The sequence below is a fragment of the Babylonia areolata genome, chromosome 2, assembly GCF_041734735.1.
Source record: "Babylonia areolata isolate BAREFJ2019XMU chromosome 2, ASM4173473v1, whole genome shotgun sequence".
Classification (NCBI taxonomy): domain Eukaryota; kingdom Metazoa; phylum Mollusca; class Gastropoda; order Neogastropoda; family Buccinidae; genus Babylonia; species Babylonia areolata.
This window is the reverse complement of record NC_134877.1, coordinates 65,387,274-65,399,451: the sequence shown is the minus strand read 5'-3', so window position 1 is coordinate 65,399,451 and position 12,178 is coordinate 65,387,274. Positions and strand designations below refer to the sequence as shown.

At 49.2% G+C, this 12,178-nt stretch overlaps 1 protein-coding gene across 5 annotated transcripts in view; it reads left to right on the top strand.

Moving 5' to 3' along the window:
• Positions 1 to 12,178, top strand: part of LOC143276358 (nucleolysin TIAR-like) — a 242,667-nt gene that overhangs the window by 92,569 nt on the left and 137,920 nt on the right. The gene's annotated exons all lie outside the window — the stretch shown is intronic.

Here is a 12,178-nt window from a genome sequence, read left to right as displayed (position 1 = left end):
CCCCCGCAAACACCCCACAGAACCTTTCTCCACACCACTCACGTAATTGTTCATTTCGAGAAGTTGCGTCAACAATTCCAACTAATGTGTTATATCCAACAAGTCTTCAGCTTATACCAGTGAGGTCCTGTAACCATTTCCATCCCCATATAATTCCATGTTGAGAAAACTGAACCTTCGCAAATTGCCCATATGCGGAATTGTCCATATGTGCAATTGCATGGGTAGTAGCCGGGTGGAGGATACTGTACACTAAGGGAAACGTCAAGAAAAAGATACTGTGATGAAATGGAGTGGGCAGTAAGTGGTGTGGAGAAATACTTTTTTTTTTTTGGTCTATGATTGAGTCTCCTGTGAGGTGGTGGCCAGCAGTAGTGTTTGACCGAGTTGGGCGGAAGGTTTGTTGGTGAGATTTGCCACTTCTTGGTTGTGCATTCCTCACACGCTAAGAGTGTGTGTGTGTGTGTGTGTGTGTGTGTGTGAGAGAGAGAGAGAGAGAGAGAGGGGGGGGGGGCACTCATGTGAACGCTGACGCACACGTTCTGAGCAGGACACCGGCTCTCTCTATTGTCTTTCACATGCACTGATACGCACGCACGCAAGAACACACACACACACACACACACACACACACACACACACACACACACACAACACACACACACACACACACACACACACACACACACACACACACACACACACACACACATTTCGCCATCATCATCATAATCACGCGAAGATCATTTCCAGGTTGCTCTGAAGACTGGCGACAAAATGTACATTGAGAATTGGCACATGATTATTGTCGCCGGCGACAAGATGATTATATGCCGCAAGAATCCCCCCCTCGCCCCCCCCCTTCTCCCGAACTCCCCGGCAAAGACACACCAGTGGGGGTGGGAATCCTCCACTGGGGGCGATCAAACCACCGTACGAATAAGGGGGGTTGCTGAAACAAAAGCGCGGCATCATCTCATCTCCAAACAGACTTGGTTTCCAATCTCCTGTCAATATTAAAGATCAACTTGGGGCCGGGGTAAGGCCTATCCGTTACCTCGATGAATAATCACGCATTTGTCTTTTTTCTTTCTCTCTTACACCCCCCCCCCCCCCCCCCCCCTCCGACGGACGTAACGGCAGACTAGCGGGCTACCGAGCTGGGGGGGGGGGGGGGGGCCCGGTGGGGATGGAGAGTTGAAGGCGGCGACACATCAAGCGGAGCACTGTGGAAACCCTAACCGGGGATGAATAAACGAGTAGTAGTTCGGTCGCCTCTCTCGACATCCGTCTTCTTTTTTTTTCTTTTCCCTCTCTCCTCCACCCCATCCTGCCCAACACCACACACACACACACACACACACACACACACACACACACACACAGAGAATAATGATAGTGGTGGGAGTTGGGAAGAGGGATGACGTTGGAATTCTCTCCACCTCTCCTCCCTCCCATCAGTCAGTTGCTACTCTTCAGCCAGGACAGCGATGGGAGGGGGGAAAATAACACACACACACACACACACACACACACACACACACACACACACACACACACACACACACACACACACACACACACACAGCAGCAGCAGCAACAACAACAACAAAAACAACAACAAAAAAAGGCGTGTGAATGTGCACGTGTGTGAATGAATACGCGCTAGTCTCAGTTTGCAGTAGTGGAGAAGATAAGAGGTGGATGGAGGGGGTGGTAAGAATTGGGGAGGGGGGGGGGGGGGGGCGTAGTTTACAAGAGAAGAAAGGTTGGAGACCTGTTAAGTGTTGAGGACCTGACTGTCAGTATCAGCAGGGACATCGGCCGGGCCAGAAGATGGGGTAGGGGAATCAAAACGGATGGGGGTATAGGCCGAGGAGGAAAGCGGATGGATTGACCGAGGGCTCGGGGTTCATCTGTCAGCCGCCGAGAAGCAGCACAGTGAAGTACCTACCCCTTGCTTGCAGGCAGCAGTAGGAGCCTTACTCTCGGAGGCGGAAGGTTTCAGGCAGGCAGTCGGTACCGGCTGGCAGGGTCACAGCATGGTCATCCGGTCCATTCTGTCTCCTTTTCCCCCCGAAGTCCACGCAGAGGGCGTTAGGGGATGGGGGTGGTGGGGGATGCAGGCGCGGCAGGCATCTTGACAAATTGAACTGTAGACACACGACAGTGCCTGCTTCTTCTAGAAACAGGTCTGTTAAAACTTGGGTGTATTCATCCTTGAGTTCACCCAGTTCGAAAACTTTCTCTCTCTCTCTCTCTCTCTCTCTCTCTCTCTCTCTCTCTCTCTCTCTCTCTCTCTCTCTCTCTCTCTCCTTCTTTTTTCTTTTTTCTTTCCCCTTCCCCCCTTCTCTTCCCTCTCTCCCTCTCTGTCTTAAAATCTACCTTCGTGGCTGCGCCTGTGTCTGTCGTTTTGTCAGTCCTTTTCACATCTGCCGCTTTATCTTTCTTCTTCTCTGCTTCCCTCCCCTCCACACACACACACACACACACACACACACACTCTCCCTCCCTGCCCCCCCTCCCCCTTCTCTCTCCCCGCCCCCCTCGCTTCACCGTCTTTTTTCTATTCGCGCGCGCGCGCGCGCGTGTGTGTGTGTGTGCGCGAGCGCGCGCGCGTGGGTTGTGCGGGAGGGGGTTGTAGTGACGTGTAATGTTTGCGAAAACAACTGATATTTCCGTTTCCAAATGTCTGTCTGACCGCTCATAAGGAATCATGTACAGGTTCAGATCAGTATTAGCGCACGCGTACACAGACAGACAGACAGACAGGCACACACACAGACACACACACACACACAGAGAGAGAGAGAGAGAGAGAGAGAGAGAGAGAGAGAGAGAGGAAACATATATATCTTAATCTCATGTATATGTGTGCATTTATGAATGCATATAACCTGCATGCGCGCTTGTCTCAAAAACACGCAGAGGAAACGTACACATGCAGCTCATCGCAAGTCTGCATATCATGATGATTGAATGCACTGTGTGTGTGTGTGTGTGTGTGTGGGAGAGAGAGAGAGGGGGTGGAGGGCTGAGAGAGCGAGAGCGAGAGACTGGGCGAGGGTCGTGTCATGATCCTAATCACAGTAGCGTCAGCTCCAGTTTCTTTTCCATGACGACCAATGAAAATGTGGGCGATAATGACGAAGTTTCAGGGACCCCCTCCCCCTTCCCCCAACCCCGACCCCACCCCACACCCTTTTTTCCCCCCTCCAATCTTCAGAGAGAGGGGATGACGGGAACTGCATTTTCCCTGTCCTGTCATTACACCGCGGTGTTAACCAGACCCCAGCGATACATGCGGACACTTGCAGTATTGGTCATGAATTTTGATCAGCTTTGTCAAAGGCACGACGTCCTGTGAGTGCCATCTATTGACTAGGCTGCTTGGTCCCCGAGACGCAAACAAGTCTTTTTTTCGCTTTGCCCTGGGAGAGAGTCCACGCACATTTTCCTCTTTACTTGGAGCGTGTGGGGGGGGACGTACAGGAGTCGGTTGGTCAGGGCCTCCCAATCTTCCCACCTCCCCTCGCCCGGTCAAAGTTAAGGAACTGATCTCCATCCTGCCCCACGCCCATGCTGTTTCTTCACTTCCTGTCTGTCCAGGGTTTCTATGGCGGTCCTCGCATTCCGTGGTGTGGGTTAAAAACAAACAAACAACAACAACAACAAACAAACAAACAAGCAAAAACCCCTAACAACAACAACAACATAAAAACTTGTTGACGGTGGAGACCCACCACTGGGAGAAGACTGAAGTGGACGCATTGTGCATTCCACAAAAGCCTCTCCCCCCACCCACCCCCACCTCTTCGCCTAACCATCCCCCCTCACACCACCACTGAAAGGGTTTGAAAAAGCACGTGGCGGTCCGTCCTGTCTGTTTTTCTGTCCGTCTGTCCGTCCGTGTGGTGGTTGCGGAGAGTGGCGCTGAACTTCCTTGACAGTCCTTCGCTTGGAAGACGGAGGCGGGTGAGCCCCAGCGAGGGAGGAAGTTAATTTCCCCTCCAAATCAGGGGGAGCAGACAGGGCAGGCGTCGCTCTATCACCCCTTCCCTGTCCCTCTCCCCTCCCCCTCCCAGGGGCTGGCCAGTCCATCTTTGTCACGGGCTCCCCGAGTCCACTGTCATTAGTCCTCATTGCCGCCGCTTACCGGAGGCTCGAACCCCCCTCTTTGCCTGTCTACCCTGGGGCCCTCGCGCCCGTGACTTGTGAAGCTTTCCTGTTTGCATGTTCGTGATGTCCTCCACTATTTTATATGCCGGAGCTGTGCTGCTGGTGCTGCTGGAGCCGGGGATCGGGTTGGGGGAAGGGTGTGGAAGGGTGCGAGAGAGAGAGAGAGAGAGAGTGTGTGTGTGTGTGTGTGTGTTGGGCGTGGAGGAAGAGTCTGGGTGGGGGACGTGAAGGGCTGTAGGGTGGTGGTGGTGGGGTGGGGGTAGGGAGAGTTGAATGTCTGGAACCAGCGGAATGTCCCAAGTCCCGCGGGGTGCCCGACCTTGCCAGAACCAGCGCTTAACTGTCTTCCTGTCTCCCGTGTTGTTGTTGCCGCTGGAAGCTGAAAGGACCTGCCGCCCTCTCCCCACACCTCCTCCCCCCCACCTCTCTGTGTCCCTCCTCCGTGTGTGTGTGTGTGTGTGTGTGTGTGCGTGTGTGTGTGTGTGTGTGTCCACACACACTATCAGTCTCTATCCCCGTGTCTCTATGTTTCTGTCTCTTTCTAGCTCTTCGTCTCTCATGTCACCACTCGACTCGGAGACCCACCCTATGTGTTGCATCTGTGGACTTGTTTCTTTTCTCCCCATCCCAACATCACTCCAGCCCCCTTTGATTTTTATTTATTACGTTGATTTCCCCTTCTGGTCTTTTATTTCGATTGAGTGCTTCAGTTCGCGAGGATTGGGAAGGGAAAAAAAAACAACAAAACATTACAGGCCGCAGGTAACATTGGCAGCGTGTTACCTGCAGTCACGTCTTGGCATGTTTAGTATTCATTCATCCATACTATGTTTGTATTCTGTATTCATGTATTATTATTGGTAATTTATTTACCCCCCCACCCCCCACACCAGATATTTGGGTCTTTGCATATCGTAATGTGACGTTGTTTGTGGAAGCAAGTCTTGTGGCGTGTTTTTTGCGCTTCACTTGAACAGCCCCAGAATACCGAGCGAAACGTTGCAGTCCAGGTTTTCTGTCTGCCTGCATGCTCTGTACTTTGACCACTCCGTTTTTTTTTTAAGCAAGGAACCAGCTCTGATGGACACTTCTTCTTCTGTCAACATGTGTTCTACTTCCATGGCCATCTTATCAAATATTCACCAGGTTACACGATTTAAAAAAAAAGAGGGGGGGGAAAGAAGATCAAGGAAAAGAAAACTACATCGATCGGTTCGACCGTGAAACGGTTGCTAGCCGTCGCGTTTTTTATCGACTTCTTCTCTCACGGTTCTTCGCAGATTGACACAAAGCGGCATTTTCATCGTGGATTCGTCTTGTCTGTCTGTCTGTCTGTCTGACTGTCCGTCTGTCTGACTGTCCGTCTTTGTGTGTGTGTGTGTGTGTGTGTGTGTGTGCGCGCGCGCGCGCATATTCGTACATATTTATATAGAATTATATGCATATAAAACGAAGGGGGTTTCCCTGTTGTTGTTTTTTTTTTTTATATGGGCGTCCAGTTCACTTCGCCACATAAATAGCTTTGATTGCCAGACAACTTGATTACAGTGTAGATCGTCTATCGTTAGTTTCGGTTTGAATTCTCTGAACAGAACCAGACCTAAAAGGCCTGGTCATGTCAGATTGAAAGACATGTTAATTTGCAGAGATTCTCTTAGAAATGCATTATAAAGACTTTTCAGCTTTGCCTTGTCCCTTTTTGCACTCATCAACATTTAACTTGACTTGACTACAGTGTATCTAGATCTTCAGTCTTTTGTTCCGGACTGATTTCTCTGGGAAAAAAAGTCCTGGTAATGTCAGATCGAGAGACAAGTTAATTTATAGAGGTTCTTTTAGAAATGTATTATAAAGTTTTCAGCTTTGCTTTGTCCCTTACAGTTTGTCTCGCTTTTTCTTTATTCTGTGAAGCCACTGTTAGCGTTGTGTTCACTCCATGATTTTCCCAGTTCGGTCAGCATCATTTCCCACAATTATTCTTGTGTCAGTGACCTTGAGATGGCCTTGGGGAACTGTTGTAGGCTGTTGATGCCGCCTTGTGAATGACCGATTCTGGACACTAGTCTTGTCAAAAGACAAAGCCCAGAGGTGTTCAGGACAAGGGGCCGGCCTACGAAAGTCATACACTTCAAAATGGTATTGACCCTTCTGCGTCGTAGACTGGGTTTTTTGTTTTTTTGTTTTTGTTTTTTGCCAGAACTGTCGCTTCGTTCACAAACCAGAAATGTAAATATTTATCTTTTTTCTTTTTCTTTTTCTTCTTCTTTTATTATATATGATAATGCCCACGCAGTCTATACGTTGTCCAGAGACGAGAAACGTCATTGAGCAATCCTTCCCACGCCAGCCAGTGTGTGCTGAGGACTAATTATTGAAGGTTTTGTGGTCTCTTGGGTCAGGTTTGAGTCGAAAAGGGTGTTCACTTCATTTCAACAAATTGACATGCTGGATAATGGTCGATTGGCACCATCTCACATAACATTTCATTAAATAAAAATATTGAAAAAAAAATCCTATTGTGGCATCGCATGCAGAGTGGTTAAAGTTCCGTGGCTGTCAAGCGAGTACGTTTTATTGAGTTCCGGTGTTTATCCAGGACGTTTTTTATGTTTTGTTTGTGTGTGTGTTCCTGCCTGTTTATTCAGGTTTCTCCGGTGGCTTGGGGAAGGAGTATGTTTTTGAGTTCCTGTGGGCTTATTGGGGCTTTCCAGGCTGGCTTTGTAGGGGTGTGGGGCGGGGGTAGGGGGTGGATCGATGTGCGGATCATGAGATTAATGGGGGGCTTTCACCTCGCCCTGCACGTAAGACAACTTGCTGCGCCACCACACCACCACCACCACCACCCCTATCGACATCCTAACCCCCCTCCCCTCCCTGTTGCAAAGTCAGGTTCGATTGGGTGTTCTCAACTCCAAACTACTGGCGTGTTGATGGTTCGCCCTCTCCGCTGGCCCCTGGGATCAGACAAGTAAAGGGGGTCGCGGGTGTGGACTGGCTGACGTGTTGCTGAAGGCAGCACCGGCCTCTGGGAACTACCCTCCACTCCACGGGTCCCTCTTGCTGCTGCAGCAGCAGCCCTGGCCCCACTGGGATTGATTCAGTCAGTCACGCCGCCCGCCGACGTCAGAACCCCGGCTAGGGGTAGTAACACGATGACGGTTATTTAGCTGTGGAAACGTCGTGTGCTCACTTGTGTAGTAGTTTTTGATTCATATTCATAACCCCCACGCCGTTTCCTGGCGGGTGGTGGTGGTGGTGGCGGCAAGTAGTTTTGGATTCATATTCATATCCCAACGCTGTTTCCTGGTGGTGGAGGAAACCTGGCCTTACTTACTCCTTTTCATGGATGGTGAGGATAGGGGTGGTTGTGGTTGGGGATTGGTGGGGGTGGTTAGTTGTGGGGGTGGGGGGGGGGAGTAGCTTTGTGAATAGTGTTCTCTTCTCCTACCTCCAGCCTTCAGGAAACTGGGTACTCGCAATTCTCTCGCCCCCCCCTTCCCCCCCCCCAGCCCCCTCCCTTTTTTCTTCTTCTTTTTTTATTTCTAGAATATTCCTGTCGTCCATTTTCTGCCGTCTGGCCCATTCGTCTGTGTATTTACCGGAACCTCTCCTCTGTCCTGATTTTGTCTCCCCACCCCTTCCTTTCCCCTACTTCATCAGACCTGATTTTGTCTACCTCTGTTTGAGGGGGTGGGGGTGGAGGAGGTGGGTTGTGTTTGGTCACTGACACAACTTTCACATTCTGCGTTTTTGTGAGTAACATATTCGTTGTTCTTCTCTCTGTCTCTCTCTCTCTCTGTCTCATGAGGTGTTCACGATCTACGTCTTTACAATTTACACACAACACACACACACACACACACACACACACACACACACACACACACATATATATATATATATATATATATATATATATATAAAGTTTTAAACTGCGAATACAAACATGCAGCGTGTAAGAGTTGACTGTTTGGACGTTTCTGTCCTGTTTGTGTGACGTTTGAATGTCATGGGGTTTGTATAATGATTTTTACGGATTGCTTTTGAAGTCCCATTGTTGTGCAATATATTATACTACGTTGTACGTTGAGATTCAGTTTCAGGTTTCAAAGCCTACGGACAGGTCCCTATGCTCGGCACCTCATATTATATGCTTGTGGGGGGTGGGGTGGGGGGGGGAGAGCAGTTTTATTAATTATGGGCCATAGCCCCTCATGGAGGGGTGGTGTGAAAACAATAGTTTAGAGAGACAGAGACTATGCCTGACCTTAAACCCATCTGCTGGTCAGGCCTGCAGAAAGCCTAGCCTCGGTGTGGGTGGAACGGTCACTTCAGAGCCAGGAGTAGCGGCAGTAGGACTTGTTGGCTTCTGCGTTTGGAGCGTCAGTACAGGGCGAGTCGACGGAAGATGGTCGTTTGATGACAGTTGTTAATACCTCGTTATTGTCGTCAGTGTAGAGAGGAGACTTTGGGGAGGGGTGTGTGTGTGTGTGGGGTCAGACTGGGGAATGCAGCCGCCGATGTGATGATCATCAGGGCTTCTTTCTTGACAGGATGACAGGACCGTTCGCTAGTTCGTTCCTTCATTGATTCATTGATTCAGCTGGTTTTGTTGTTGTTGTCCTGTTTGTTTGTTTCCCTCATCATCACAAAAAAAGACGGGGAACTTTTTTGGGGGTGTGGTGTGGGAGATTGGGGATGAGGGTGGTGATGTTGGAAAACGAAAGCCGTATGTTTTCCAGAGTTGGAATGGGGGAAGAAAGCGAAGGGCCTGGGTTGTTGTATGAATGTTAGGCCTCAGCACGAGTTGGATCGATGTGTTGTGTGGAGTCTGGAGCGTGGCCGTCCCTTTTGTGCCGGCGCCTTTCTCTCTCTCTCTCTCTCTCTCTCTTTCTTTCTTTCGTTCTCCGAATCCACTTTCTACGGCAGGCTTTCCTTCCTTTCTTTTGTCGCCGTCATCGTCGGCCTCTTCTTCTGTCCCACTGCCGCCGGAATTAAAAAGATAAGAAGCAAAATTGATTCTCCCCACCGACCGGTTTGGTTTGCTGTGTTGACGTGGAATGTTCAGCTTCCCATAGTTTTTGTTTTTAGAGTACATTTTATTGACAGTTTCTCATTGTATGGCATAGATTTGGTGGTGTCAGGGGGTTCAGAAAACCTTCAGCTCTGTTGTTGTTGTTCGTTGTAAAACCCTCTTGGCCGAGAGAGTGGGGATGTTCTTGGTCAAGACACTCTCCACTATAATCAAATTCTAGCCCAAATAGTCGGAACAGCAGTTGCCTCCTCTGCTGTTCTGATGGTCATAGTCGGACACGACTGACTATCATACATACATACATACATACGTTGTAATGACAGTTTCTCATTGTATAACAGAGCCAAGAGAACCGCCGGTATCATGTAAAAAGGGAGATGGTCGTTTGGTGACATTTATTGAGATTTTGATACCTACTTTTCGCAGCATACATATATCTGTGTCTCTTTTTTTTTTCTTTTCTTTTTATTTTTTTAAAAAGATTTTTTTTTCTTTTCGTACAACAGTCTGATGTCAACGTTTGTTGTGTACATATGCCATACACAGTAAGTATTTCTACTACAACTGCTGCTGCAGCTCCTGCTCCTGTCCACCTACCACTGCTGATTGTAGGACTGATTTGTATTTTAAGATACAAAAAAAAAAAAAAAAAGTATTTGTGTGGAGTTGGACCTGCAGGTTTTTGCAGCCGACAGTGCAGACAGCCAGAGCAGGCAGGTCCCTCGACCATCACCACCACCACCACCACCGTCACCATCACCACCACCAACCAACCAACAACTTGAGCTAGGTCAGAGGAACTGCACCACTGATTATGAACAAGCGCTTTCTAACACGGGTTGGGTGGTGGTTGGGGGGTGGAGGGGGGGATCGGGTGGGGCTCCATGTTGGAAGACAGAAGAGGTTGTGGTGTGATTGGTGACACCAGGCTGCCCCCACCTCCCTCGTCTTTCCACAAATCCCGTGGTGTGGTGTGGTGTGGTGTGTGTGTACCCAGAGCCACCCACGGCCTCCGCTCCAGGCTTGGCCTGCATGGGCCGGCCGCCTCGAACTTGATTGATAATGTAATGCGTAAGAAAATCATCCCGGGGGATCGATTTGGGGATTTTGCATTTTGGCGCCGTTCGGAGCTGGCCGCCTCTTCAGGGATGTGTTGGGTTTCTCTTCCTGCTCCTGTCTTCTTTCTTCTTCTTCTTCTTCTTTTTTCTTCTTCTCCTTGTTCTCCTCGCTGTCCATCCATCCCGCTACTCGTCCCCTCCCCTGGCCTTCCTTCATTCAGCCTGGAAGCCAACACCATCACTCCAGGCCCCAGCCTCCCCTCCCTCGACCCCTACTTCTGCCTGTAATCTTTCTCCTCTTCTATTGTCAGCTTATCCACCTCGGCCTGTCCTCTCCACGTTCTTCTCTCTCTCCCCTCTCTCTTTCTCTTGCTCTTTCTCTCTCGCTCTCACTCGCTCCCTCTCTCGCTCTCTTCTCTCCCTCTCCTCTCTCTCTCTTCTCCTCCTCCTCCTCCGCCCTCTCTCCCCCTCCACACACCTCTTCATTTCTGTTCCCTTTCTTTTCCGTTTGCTTTCTTTCCCTCTCTTTCCCTCCCCTTCCACTCGTGATCCTTTACTACCACTGTCGCGTGTGACCGACACGCAAGCTCCAGCACGCAAAGCGTCAAGGCACAGCAAACACACACACACACACACACACACACACACACACACACACACACACTCTGTCTCTCTCTCTCTCTCTCTCTCTCTCACTCACACACACACACACACACACACACACACACACACACACACACACACACACACACACATAGTTTTTAAACCTGGTTTTGTTTTTCAGATGTTTTGTCATCGTTTTTTTTGTTGTTGTTTTTTTTAAACTGTTTTTAGAGAGAAAAAGATATGTGTAGATAGGGTGAGGAAGAAAGAGGCACGGGAATGTTGTTTAAATAAAAAGGAAAATAAATAGATAAAAGAAATAATTTTTAAAAAAGTGGAAAGAGAGAAAAAGTTAGGGGAAAAGTCAAGCATAGGAACGGGAAAGGGGAGGGGCAAGAGACGAAGGGGGAGAGGGGCTATGGGGGTGGGGGTGAGGGCAGAATAATGGAGTAAGGAGGTATAAAAGAAGAAACGGGGGGTGGGGGGAGAGAAGAGAGAGAGAGGGAGAAAAAAAAAAAAAAAAAAAAAAGCGAACTAGAGCGTGGTGTGAATAATGGAGCACCGTGATCATCATGATTTCTTCATCACTGTCCAATCCATTTTCATTTCTTTCTCCTCCATCCTTGTTTTGGGGCTGACTCGTTATACCGAAGATGGACGACGTAGGTCTGTCTTTTTTTTTTTTTTTTGTTGTGGTCTTTTTTTGCGTGTTTGTGTTAAAAAAAAGGGTCACAACCCCCCCCCCCCCCCGCCCCCCCCCCGCGCCCCCCCCCCCCCCTTTATATATATATATATTTTTTTTTTAAATTTATTTATTTATTTTTTTAACCATGACACGCACGCACGCACGCACTCACATTGTCTTGTCTTGTCTTAACAAGACTGCTTACTTGCTTGCTTTGTTATGTCCTGAAACTTACGTGGAGGAGTGAATGGCATTTGATGCCTAGATGTGTGTGTGTGTGTGTGTGTGTTCGTGCATGCGTGCGTGTATGCTGTACGTGTGTGTGCGCGCGTGCATGCGTGCGTGTATGCTGTATGTGTGTGTGTGTGTGTGTGCGCGTGCGTGCATGCATGCGTGCGTACGTTTAAACGAATGTGTGTGTTAGTAGAATTTAGAGAGAGAGAGAGTTGGGTGAAAACAACAACTGCAGTAGAAGGCAATAGAACGGGGTGAGGACAGGGGAGAAAAGAATAGGTATAGTATGGATGTCGTTGTTGGTGTGTGTGTGTGTGTGTGTGTGACGGGCGCTGTGTAGGTCCTACATTTTGTTTCAGTCAGGCATTCTTCCACCTGATGGAG